Source organism: Bos taurus, chromosome 15 (assembly GCF_002263795.3).
Source record: "Bos taurus isolate L1 Dominette 01449 registration number 42190680 breed Hereford chromosome 15, ARS-UCD2.0, whole genome shotgun sequence".
Taxonomy (NCBI): Eukaryota; Metazoa; Chordata; class Mammalia; order Artiodactyla; family Bovidae; genus Bos; species Bos taurus.
In genome coordinates this window covers 25,515,188-25,528,586 of record NC_037342.1, presented here as the reverse complement: position 1 = coordinate 25,528,586, position 13,399 = coordinate 25,515,188, and positions in this window count along the sequence as shown.

Below are 13,399 nucleotides of genomic sequence, written 5' to 3'. Positions count from 1 at the left end.
CAAGCTGGTTTTAGAAAAGGCAGAGGAACCAGAGCTCAAATTGCCAACATCCGCTGGATCATGGAAAAAGCAAGAGAGTTCCAGAAAAACATCTATTTCTGCTTTATTGACTATGCCAAAGCCTTTGACTGTGTGGATCACAACAAACTGTGGAAAATTCTTCAAGAGATGGGAATACCAGACCACCTGACCTGCCTCCTGAGAAACCTGTATGCAGGTCAGGAAGCAACAGTTAGAACTGGACATGGACCAATAGACTGGTTCCAAATAGGAAAAGGAGTATGTCAAGGCTGTATATTGTCACCCTGCTTATCTAACTTATATGCAGAGTACATCATGAGAAATGTTGGGCTGGCTGAAGCACAAGCTGGAATCAAGATTGCCAGGAGAAATGTCAATAACCTCAGATAGGCAGATAACACCACCCTTATGGCAGAAAGCAAAGAAGAACTAAAGAGCCTCTTGATGAAAGTGAAAGAGGAGAGTGAAAAAGTTGGCTTAAACTCAACATTCAGAAAACGAAGATCATGGCAGCTGATCCCATCACTTCATGGCAAATAGATGGGGAAACAATGGAAACAGTGTCAGACTTTATTTTTCTGGGCTCCCAAATCACTGAAGATGGTGACTGCAACCATGAAATTAAAAGATGCTTACTCCTTGGAAGAGAAGTTATGACCAACCTAGACAGCATATTAAAAAGCAGAGACATTACTTTGCCAACAAAGGTCCCTCTAGTCAAGGCCATAGTTTTTCCAGTAGTCATGTATGGATGTGAGAGTTGGACTATATAGAAAGCTGAGTGCTGAAGAATTGATGCTTTTGAACTTTGGTGTTAGAGAAGACTCTTGAGAGTCCCTTGGACTACAAGGGGACCCAACCAGTCCATCCTAAAGGAGATCAGTACTGAATATTCATTGGAAGGACTGATGTTGAAGCTGAAACTCCAATACTTTGGCTACCTGATGCAAAGAGCTGACTTATTTGAAAAGACCCTGATGCTGGGAAAGATTGAAGGCGGGAGGAGAAGTGAATGACAGAGGATGAGATGGTTGGATGGCATCACCAACTCAGTGGGCATGAGTTTGCATAGACTCTGGGAGTTGGTGATGGACAGGAAGGCTTGGTGTGCTGCAGTCCATGGGGTTGCAAAGAGTCTGACACAACTGAGTGACTGAACTGACTGAGAGAGCAACTACAGCAGAGGATGTGGGAAGGGGTCTGTCCTGGAAAGGCTCCATAGGGTCCTGCTGGGTTATGGAACAAGCTTTAGAAGGACAGGTTGTAGGAGGGCCTAGAATGTTAGCAAGAATGAGATTGAGAAGTCTGAGTCCAAACTTCAGGCTGATATGAGGATGCCAAGGAAAGCTAGAGTCTGCCTTAGGAAGGCCCCATAGGGCCCTGCCCAGTTACACTTTGGTACTCAGTTTTCATGGCATGGTCAATGTCTCATGATCAATCAGATTTTCTAAGACTCATACATCTAATTCTCACAATTGTTATGCTTTAGTGCAACATCTCAAGGACTAATCCTGCTAGAGGAATGGATCCTCATTGTCCTAACAGCCTAACTAGCTATGATGGAGGCAGTAGAAGAAGTAAGAGATGCTGGTTTCTAGAAGATGACCCTGGGAACAGGGGGCTACAAATGTATTATTCCAGACATACCAAGTGACTTATTTCTAATTTCTTTCTCCAGTACAATAAGCTACAGTCATCAAAATAGCCTGGATATCATTTTTGAAATTTGAAAGAACCTAACAAATGCCAGAGATTACTTTCTGCCAGTATGATGCCTTGCCCTGTAGAAAAGTTTCATCAAGAGCAGTAGAATTGCTATTGGAAAAGATGTTCTTGTGGTGTCTTTGACAAAGGTATTCACATTACATGTTAACACCATTTTTAATGGACTAAACTTGGTTATTTTGTTGTTTACATATTTTTTCCAAAATGCCTAGAAAAATTTTAATGTTCAGAAAATAAATTATCATTAATATACCACTATCCAGTATTTTTAAATGCTAACATTTTGCATTTCTTGCTTCAGATTTTTAAATAAAATAAACAGAACAATACACATGAAACTAAAGCTTCCTTTCTTCTCTCATCTCTTTTCCATTCTCCACCCTCCCTTTCAGAGAAAACACCCATCATGAATTTTCTTCATATCCTTCCAGTCCATGTTTTTAAACTTTTTCCACTTAAAAGTATGTCTATAAAAATAAATGTTGCATTGTTTTGGGTTTCCAGCATCTGTATAAATCTTTTATACTGTGTGTATCTATTTTATGTTTTGTAGATATTTTCATGTCAATACACATAGATCTAACACATTCTTTTAGAATTGTACTGCCTCCCATTGTGTGTGACTATATCACAATATATTCATTCCTCTATTGATGAACATTTTGTTTTCTTAAAAAAATTTCACATTATAAGCACTGATGCGATGACATCCCTGTATGCATGTGTGACAGTGTCTTTAGGGCTTGTGGACAGAAAATCAATTGCTGGACGATAGAGTATGTATTTTCAGCTTTACTAGATATTGTCAAATTGTTTTCCAAAGTGGTTATGTCAATAAACACTATCAACAGCAGTAATCTCAAGACTCCTTCCTGCCTCTGTCTCTCTGCATCTCTGTCCCCGGTGGCTTCTGTTGACTTGGGGCTTCTCCTCTCATAGGCTCTGACTACACTGTCTTGTCCAGACATCAGTCAATACCAGATGCCTCTGTTAGCAGAGTATGTGTGTGTGTTCAGCAGTGTACGACTCTGTGAACCTATAGACTGCAGCCTGCCAGGCTCCTCTGTCCATGGAGTTTCACAAGCAAGAATACTGGAGTGGGTTGTCGTTTTCTTCTCCAGGGGATCTTCCCAATCCAGGGATCAAATCCGAGTCTCCTGAGTCTCCTGCATTGCAGGTGGATTCTTTACTGCTGAACCTCCAGGGAAGCCCAGTGCAGTGTTGGAATAAGCACAGAAGTTTGAGAGCCAAGGAGACTAGGGTTTGAGTCATGGCTCAGCAGCTAATTAAATGCATATGACATTGGGAGAGTTATTAAAGCTTTCTAAATCACAGTTTCAGTCTTGATAATAAGGGAGCTAATAATACTACTTGCTTCACAGAGTTGTTATGAGAATTAAATGAGATAGAAAATATAAAGCACTTATATGGTACCAAACACATATTATACACCAAAAAAATGTTAGCTGTAAAGACGTGAATAGGCAATTTATGGAGAAAAACTAAAGATGAATAAGCATATGGAGAGATGCCAAATTAATGATCAAAGAAATAGAAATTATATCTAGTAGATTGGCAAAATTAGGATAATGCCAAGTGTTGGTGGGAAGGAGTCTTTGTGCCTGGCTGGAGGCCTCTTGTGGAGAAGGAAATGGCAACCCACTCCAGTGTTCTTGCCTGCAGAATCCCAGGGACTGGGGAGCCTGGTGGGCTGCTGTCTATGGGGTTGCACAGAGTCGGACACAATTGAAGCGACGTAGCAGCAGCAGCAGCAGGAGGCCTCTTGAGTGGGGCAGCCGTTCTGAAGAGCAGTCTGGACACACTCAGGCCACTTACAATCCAGCAAATAATGTTCAGCATTTGTGGACTATATCTGAGGCAGACTCTTACACAGATCCATAAGAGTGAGCAGGCTGGGACCCTTTACTGCAGGGCTTGCATTTGGACAATTAAAGAAATGGCAAGGGGAATAGACTGGCAGGTCCTGTGATAAAAGCAGGACTATTAGTTTTACTTCTGGCATGACCGTATGAGGAGACCCGAGGAGTTGCCCCCTCACAAAACTGGTGAAAATTATTTAAAAAAAAAATTCTCTGGAAATGGTCCTGAGGGGATACAACAAATGAAGAAACATTTATTCTAGAAAATCTACTGAACTCTAAGAAAAGCAGAAGTCTTGGTATTTGAACCAAAACCTGTTCCCTCCTCCTAGCACAGGGAAACAGAAACTCTACTCCAGGCTGGGGCAGCCAAGAACACAGGGCTGCCTCCTCAGCTCCCAGTCAGGGGGCTAGCTTTTTGTGAAGGACTGGTCATCAGCACTTTACAGCCTGCCCTGTGACTGAGGCTAATTTCTGTTCACACGGCTCTTAAAGAATAAAAAGAATAAAGAATATTTTTTTCTGTTATGGAATTATAGTTTACAATGTTGTGTTAATTAATGCTGTACAGAAAGTGATTCAGATATATATATATATATATATATATTCGTTTTTATATTCTTTCCATTATGGTTTATCATAAGATTAAATTTTTTTTTTTAATTTTTACTTGGAGGATAATTACAATATATTGTTGATTTCTGCCATACATCAGCATGAATCAGCCGTAGGTTGATTCATATGTTCTCTCCCTCTTGAACCTCCCTTGTACCTCCTACTCCATCTCATCTCTCTACGTTTTCACAGAACAGTGGGTTTGAGCTCCCTGTGTTACACAGCAAATTCCCACTGGCTGTCTATTTTACATATATCATAGGATACTGAACATAGTTCTCTGTGCTATACAGTGGGGCCTTGTTGTTTATCCATTCTATGTATAAAAGTTTACATCTGCTAACTCCGAACTCCATCCCTTCCCCAAACCTCTCCCCCTTGGCAACAACCAGTCTGTTGTCTAAGCCACGGTTCTGTTTCTGACTCATAGAGAGGTTCATGTGTGTCATATGTTGGATGGCACGTGTAAGCGGTATCATATGCTTGTCTTTGTCTGACTTCACTTAGTATGACCATCTCTAGTTTATACTTGTCTTTGTCTGACTTCACTTAGTATGACCATCTCTAGTTGCATCCATATCATTTCGAATGATATTATTTCATTCTTTTTATGGCTGAATAGTAGTCCATTGAATATATGTATCATATCTTCTTGGCATGTGTGCATGCTCTCACTTCAGTCATGTCTGACTCTGTGGGACATTATGGACGGTAGCCTGCCAGGATCCTCTATCCATGATATGCTCCAGGCTAGAATACTAGAGTGGGTTGTGGATATCTTCTTTAGGAATAAAGACTATTCCGACGCCTCAGTTATCATGCAGTATTCTAGGTGTTGGAGAATAACAAGAAGAGAGGGGGACAAATGGCCTGTTTCTATGCAGCTTGTATTTTCAGTGAAGAGAGATATATAATAAACAGAGAAATGAATACATGAATAATGTAATATCAGGCAGTGACAAATTCTATAAAGACAGTAAAACAATGTAAGAGATAGAGAATAATGGAGGGGATGGAGCGCTATTTTGGATCAGATGGTCAGGGAAAGCCTCTCTGACATGGAACACATTAAGCAGACACCTAGGTGAAAGCAGGGAAATGTGAGTATCTGGGGAAAATATTTCAGGCATCAGGAGCTGCATGGGCAAGGGTTCTAAAGCAGGCGCATGCTCAGTAGGCTGGAGGACAAGCAGGGAGGCACTGTGGCTAGAGCAGAGTGGGAGATGGGCAGAAAGGTCATAGGTGAAATCCCAGAGGCAGCCAGGGAACAGATCCTAATATCATGGTGTCTGTGTGGCTATCCCAGAGAGGGATAACTGGTTTGGACAAAGGCAGTAGCCAAAGAAGTTAGGAAAGCAATTAATTTCTGGCCTCATTCTTAAAGCAGGGGTGAAAGGATTGCTGACACAAGAGATGGGGAGTCAACAAGAGAGTCAAGAATGAAAAAAAGAGAGAGGGGGGTAAAAAAGATAATTGAAGAATAATTCCAAGTGTTTTGAGCCTGGGCAGCTAGGCAAATGGAGGGACTGCTTGTTTAAGATACTCTTAAAGATGTATTATTATACTCTTATATTATTATAAGAGTATATATGTTATATACTCTTAAAGATATCTTAAGATGTTAAGATACATCGGATACTCTTCTCCAAGGGACTCTTGCCTTGGAGAAGCGTATCCGATGTCCATGTGGTCATATCCATCTAAAGCCAGCCTGGTTTCCCCTCCTTACGCAAGTCTAGCATTTTCAGGAATTTTATTTTGGCTGTATTAGGTTTGAAATGCTTCTTAGTCATCCAATTGGAGATGTGGAATAGGCAGCTGGATATAGAAGTCTGGAGTTCAGGAAAGAGGTCAGACCTACAGAAATGATAGAGAAAGGATCAGTATATGGATGGTAACTAAAGCCATCAGACCGGATGAGATTAGAAGAGGACTGTGGCCTGAGTCCAAGCACACATGATCACTTAGAGGACAAAGAAATGAGGAAGAATCAGCCAAGAGACTGAAATGGAGCAGCCTGTAAAGTGGGAAGAAATGAAGAGAGAGGGATGCCACCAAATCAAGTGAAGACAATGCTTGCAATTGGAAGTGTTAATTCACATGCTGACTCACTGCCGAGATGTCAGGTGACAAGAGGACTGAGAATGGACCCTTGGATTTGGAAAAGTGGAGGTTGTGGCCACTTTGAAAAGAGGATTCTCGTGACATCATGGAGATGAAAGCTCAGTGTAGTGAAGCTCAAGTGAGGATGGGAAGAGAGAAGACTTGGAGAACAGATGTCTAGTAAAGAAGGGGTTTTATCGTAAAGGAACAGAGGAGAATGGCCTGGAGAGCTTTTGCATTGTTTTTTTTTAATGTGCGAGAAAGTGAAGCATTTTTATTTTTGTTGTTATTTGGAATGACCTTTTAAAATGGGAAACGTGGATGATGCAAGAGTGAGATGACTAACTGTCGGAGCAGAATCCTTGAGTAGATGTGAGGTAAGTTCTCAAGCACCGGTGGAGGAACAGGAAGCACTGGGCTCATCCACTGTCAAGAAGGGAAAAGAGAGGAAATATACACAGATGAAGGTAGTTTGATAGGTTGGTGGTGGGTGGAAGTGGAAACTCCTTTTTGGTTGCATCTATTTTCTCAGAAAAATAAGAAGTAGGGTTATCAGTTGAGAGTCAAGAGTAAGAAGGGAGTGTTGGGGGTTAAGGAGAGAGTGTGTATTGGTTGAGATTTTATTTTTCTATGAGTAGCAGACACTCAACAATGGCTTACATAAGTTAGAGATTTAGAAGTAGGCTACCCAGTGCTGTTGTGGGAGCCCTTCTCCACCTTTCACTCCACCATTCTTGGGACATGGCCCTCATGCTCATAGTCTGAAATGATGCTCCAGCTGCCAAGTACATGTTTCAAGCAGCAAAATAAAGGAGAGAGAAGAGGTAAACTGATTGGGATTCTGCAGCCATATAAAGAAAGTTTTCAAAAGTTGCCACGTGAAAATTCCACTGGGCCAAAGTTTGGTCACACAGTCCCACACCTAGCTGCAAGGAAAATGGGGAAATGTCATCTTCTGGGCAACCGTTATCTAATTAAAGATTTTATTATGAAGGTTATTACAGATATTGTGGGATGACCCCCTGTTGGTACCATGATATGAAATGGTTATCTTGGAAAGAGGGATAAGGAATTAAGGAGATGTAGTAAAATTTTCAAGTAGCCAGATCCTACTGCTTCAGTATGAGGGAGCATTGGGTTTTACCAGATGAATTTAACAAAGGAATAGAGCGAGAGAGTTGAGGATATGCACAAGGGAGAGATTATAGGGATGTGATTTGGGAACTAAGCTGGGAAACAAGGGAGGAGAGGACAAGAGAACATGGGAAGAAGTTTCAGAGAGCAAACAAACAAGCAAACACAATCAGAGATGCCAATGCATAGATGTTTTTGATGGGATTCGAATAATTTTGGAGGAGAGCTGCTGGTGTGAGTGTACAGGAGAGTAGCTGGGGGTCTGAAAGTGGGAGGGTGGAGTGTTATTGGGAAGGACAAAGTCTGGTGCATGAGTGAAGTTAGAGGAACACTCCTCACTTTGTTGGAAGTGAAAGGTTCAACAATATGAAAAGGCTGGGTGTTGCGTGAATCATCCATATGGATGCTGAAGTGGTTAAGAACAATGACAAGAACAGTGAAGCAAATTATTCCAGTGAGGATGGTTAACAGGTGCCAGCAACTGGGGCCAACAGATAATGTGTACTTCAAAGGAGCTGGTTGTTTATAGAGATGGCCTGGAAGTATCAAGGAAGAAAGGAGGAATCCTTGCCCCATTCTGCGGTAGGTGGGTTGTGGGTTGTGGAAGCACCGTCAGCAGCCACCACTGGAGGGGTTCCTGGGAAGGGATGTTTTGTGCCAGGATTCATAGAGCTAGAAGGTGATGAGCCAGGATTCCCTGGGCAAGTCGAGAAGAGCTTGAACATCCCCTATGGGGATATTGCCAGTGATCTATACCATGGGTTCCAGAGGTACATGGAAGGGTCTTGTGTTTCTGAAGAGGTAAGAAATTGAGCAGCATTTGTATTGGCACATTTTTGTGTGGGGAAATGAGTAGAGTGGGGAGGGAGGCAAATGGGGTGGTAGGGTCTGATGAGATTAGCTCTGAAAGTCTCCAGCAGAAGATGTCTCATCAGTTCTACATGTAGCCTCTTCTGGGGATTGGTCTGCCAGGCAATGTCTTCACAACAGGGGCAGGGTGTCTTACTAGGGATAGATGGAGCCCTAGGGGCTTCCCTTAAATCTTCTGAGGACTGTGTCACAGCCATAGGTGGGCTGCTCAACGGTGAGCAGGCTTAGCTTTGACAGCCTGGAATTCTGGAGGCACTCTTGATAGAGTTCAGGGCTGAGCTTGAGCAGGGGGCAGTCAACCCAGGATAATCCTCCTTGGGATTATCTCAAAAGATGCTGAATGAAAACACATTTGACAAAATGCAATACCTGTTCCTTATTTAAATTCCAAATAGAGGGGCACTTCCTTCACGTAAAATTAAAGCCAATATCATGCTTAAAAGTTAAATAAAACCATTTTTGTTAACATCAGGAATAAGAAAAGGATGTCCACTATCACCACGATTATTCAACATTATTTTCGAGACAATGATGTGCATATTGGAAGAAGTTATACATTTTGAAAAGGAAATTGCAAAATAACTGTTTTTAGATATAAGTGTAAATCTGGAAAAACTAAGAGCAGCACTTTAAGAACTATTAACAGCTAAAAAAGAATTTAGCAAATGGCTGGTTAAAACATTCAGATGGTGAAAAGAAAACCTGTCTTTTATTTCATTTTATTAAAAATAATCGGTGAGAAAATATTACCTTATTTTTTCTCACACGTGCACAAAGTCTTATTCCATGTTTTTAACAGGTAAAGAAACCTGCAGCACAGAGTAGTTGCATTGCTTGTCCAAAGTCACACAGCTGGTAAATGGCAGAACTGGAATTTGGTCTCAGGCCTTAAGCTGGGTATGTTCTGCTTGCTCACATGGATCCCCTCTTCACTTTCCTCCCCTGCTTTGTTCCTTGCAGATTCAGACTCAGGGGTTTCATCAGTGAGCTCTCTTGCCCTCAGCTTCCTATCAAGTCTTGCCAATGGGAGGCTCTGGCAGTTTATTCCTTGGGGGCGGGGGAGGGGGACAGTAAGGTCAGGATACGTATCTCCCACCTCCTTGCCCACTGGGGTACCTCGTCAGCAAGTCGCAGTGCTGATCTGCTCACTTCCCTTTCACTTCTTCTTGCGTAGGTTTCCCTTCTCTTGCCCTTCTGTCCTAGGGCTGGTGAGGTTGCCTCTTTCTGCTGGCCCTTATCTTCATCATCCCTTGTTGCTTTCCCCAAGGCTGCCCTCACTGTGTAGCCAGGCCTTATATTGAATTCTCATCAATCACCTTGCTTCCAGTGCACCCTGTTCTGTGCTAGGGCCCCACCAATCCAAGTCGGCTTCTAAAGCCTAGATTCTTTCTTAGCAGGGGTCACCTGTGAGCACAGAGGTGAGAATGAGTTGGAGGCTAGTGTGTGGCCTGATGGAGGGGAGTATGGTGGGAAAATGGCAGGAGAAAGATATTCTGGAATCAGATGAGGAGAGAGTTAATTGCAAGGTTGAGAAGTCTCAAGATTTTCCAAATTTTCAAATGATCAAAACCCGTGATTGATTGGCAAGGGTGCCAGATTCCCAGGGGCCACACTAACCCACGGGGGAGGGAGCTGAATCAAGGCTTGGGTATGTGTATGTGTGTTTTGGGTTGGGGTGGGTAAGGATTAGAAGCTGGTAGTGGGGAGTTTCTGTAGAACACAGGAAGCTCAGGTTGGTGCCCCGTAATGACCTAGATGGGTAGGATAGGGGTAGTAGGAGAGATGCTCAAGAAGGGAGGGATATATGTATACTTATGGCTGATTCACTGGTGGCTTCCCTGGTGGCTCAGATGGTAAAGAATCTGCCTGCCATGCGGGAGACCTGGGTTCAGTCCCTGGGTAGGGAAGATCCCTTGGAGAAGGGAGTGGCAACCCGCTCCAGTATTCTTCAGGAGAATCCCATGGACAGAAGAGCCTGGCAGGCTACAGTACTTGGGGTTGCAAAGAGTCAGACACGACTGAGGAAGTAACACAACACGTGGCTGATTCAGATTGTTGTAAGGCAGAAACCAAGACAATATTGTAAAGCAATTATCCTCCAGTTAAGAAAAAAAAATCAGCAGAAGGGAAAAAGAAGGCGCGGCTGGGGTGGGAGAGGATGGGAATAAAAAATGTTTCTAACAACTCTGGTTTGCTGGTGCCTCCTTTCTCTTCTTGTGCATTTCCTGGGCAAGGTCTCTCTCACCCCCGCACCCCAGGCCTCTGCTACCTATTCTCACTGGCTGTAGCATTCCAGAAAATCTCAGCTCAAGATTGATGGCTTCATAACCTGCCCGGAGTCCTTGCGCTACTGCAGCCGAGTCATGAATCATCAATGCCACATCACCCCGCTCCCACCAAAGAGGACCCGAAGGACACTCCTGAGCGTGGGCCAGAACTGCTCCTACATGCTGGACACTGGAGCCATGGCTGTGAGAAAGGGGGATGAGGCACTGCGGGCAGGAAAAACCACCTTCTGGGAGCCAGGCCCCAACAGTTTTGAATCAGAGATTCTCGGCAAGGTCTCTCTGAAGTGCTCACATATGCCTGTCTGTTGGACATCTTTCTTTAGCATTCATTTAATAATTAAATCACAGCAACAGGAATTAGCAGCTTCAATTGATTGAATCAGGTACTTGTGTCAAATCAAGCTTTATATATATTTTCTAGTTTGATCTTTTTGGCAGAAATGCAAGCTCAGTCTTCAGTCCTGTCTTACAGGTGGAGAAACTGAAGCATGGTGCCTGAGCTCTTTCTATTGTGCCTTTGTAGCTATGAAAAAGATTGGAGAGATGTCTCTTTCGCATCCTCTGTGGTGGCTTCCATTGGGCCCTCTGTCTCAGAAATGACCTGGTTAGGCTCTCTACTATTCCCTAGGGTGGCAGTAACAAAGCACCTCAACCTGCTTGGCTTAAACAACAGAAAGTCCTTGTCCACAGTTCTGGAGACTATAAGTCCAAGATCAAGTTATCAGCAGGGCCCTGCTTCTCCAAAGGCACTAGAGAAGGGTCTGTTCTGGGCCTCGCTCCCACCTTCTGGTAGTTCCTTGGCTGTGGCAGCATAGCTCCAGTCTTCCTATGGAAGACCTTCCTTGTTTGCAGGTCTCTGTCCGAATTTCCTATAAGGACACGTTTTCAACAAGGACCCCAGTCCTGTTGGATTAAGGCTCACCCTAATGACCTCGTGTTCATTTGATAATCTGAAAAGACCTTACTTTCAAAGGAGATTATATTGACAGGTACTAGGGGGTGGCTCAGCAGTAAAGAATCTACCTGCCACTGCAGGAGACTCAGGCTCAATCCCTGGGTCAGAAAGATTCCCTGGAGGAGAAAATGGCAACCCACTCTGGTATTCTTGACTGGGAAATCCTATAGACCGAGGAACCTGGTGGGCTACCATCCATGGGATCACAAAAGGTCGGACGCAACTTAGCATCTAAACAACAAGAAGAAAACGGGGTTAGGACTTCCACAACCTTCTGGGCGCACAATTCAACCTATAAAAGGTTCCCTTGCATACATCCAGGCTGCTGTTTGCTGCACTCCATGGGCTTCTGGCCAAGATATCCAAGCATTCTGTTAGGTCTCCAGCCTCCAGAACATCAAGAGGAGACTAGGAGCATGGGCCTTTTTTTTGGAGGGTGGGGGTAGAAAACACAGCAAAGGGAGGAAAAGCAGCAAATCCATCTGCCCTTTGCTGCCCTTGAGAAGAGTTAGTGCCGTTAGAGGCTTTGTGGCCTCGCTAACTCCCAGCATCTCCATTTTATGAAATGAGGGTTTGCAGCCGAAGCTCAGCCGAGTGCACAGATTACTATTAGCGATAGTACCTCACAAGCGCTGTACCTATTGTCCAGGCTCCCTTAACACCAGACAGTCCTCCCAGAGGGGAATCTCCTGGCCCAGAGGGCCCGGCTGCACCAGCAGGCTCAGTATCTCTGCCTGCCTGAGACCCCGCCACTCAATATCCCGGAAGATAGAGATCGATCCCAGCACACCAGAGAGGAAACCGATCAGTCCGGAAGGAGAGGGCCCAGCCGGGTGCAGAGATTAGCAGATCTTGGGGAAAAAAAAAAAATTAACAGCAGCTAATTCAGTCACACTTAATTTAAAGTCTTCCCAATAAGAGGTTTAATCTAGATTGAATAAAGTAGGATCTGTGCATTTGCCAGTAACTGGAAAAACTCTTGATGAAATTTTGTGGAAGTTGTTCATCACCCAGATTTCTTATTTCCTGCATATCTCAAGTCCTGTGGATTATTATTGCCAAAGTGCCAGAGTCTGTAAAAGGTTTTGCATTTGATAACAACATCAGATAAGACTGGAAGCATCCTATTTGAATACAAATGACAGATTCAAGTACACATACCACTGATTTAGTCTTCATTCACTATTCATTTAACAAACATTTAATAAGTATCTATTATGCGCTGGGCATTGTGGTGAGCCAGTGCGGGGCTCACAGTTATGAATGCACTGTCTTCTTCCCTTCAGGTGCTTTTGGTCTAGGAAACAGTACTCTGGCAGATATTTGAGCAACATATTTTGGGAAATGAAGAAGAGGGACAAGTAATTCAGGGAGGTGGACGTGATGCTGGTTGGGAAAGGAGTCACAGAGGAAGTGATATTTTAAAGGATTTTAAAATATCATTTTAAAGGATGAGTAGAATTTTCTGGGAAGACACAACCTGCTTTTATTTTTTAAGCTAACTTCTATTTTTCATTTTTAAAATATTTATTTATTTATCTGGCTGCATCCAATCTCAGTTGCGGGGCACAGATTCTCTAGTTATGGCACTTGGGTTCAGTAGTTGCAGAACATGGTCTTAGTTGCCTGCAGCATGTGGGATCTTAGTTCCCTGACCAGGGATCGAACCTGTGTCCCCCACATTACAAGGCAGATTCTTAACCACTGGATCACCAGGGGAGTCTCACAACTTGTTTTTAATCTCTCTCCTGCAGCAGAGGGGCAACAGTGTCAAGTCAGGTTTCCTAAGGTCCCAGCTGAAGATGGCA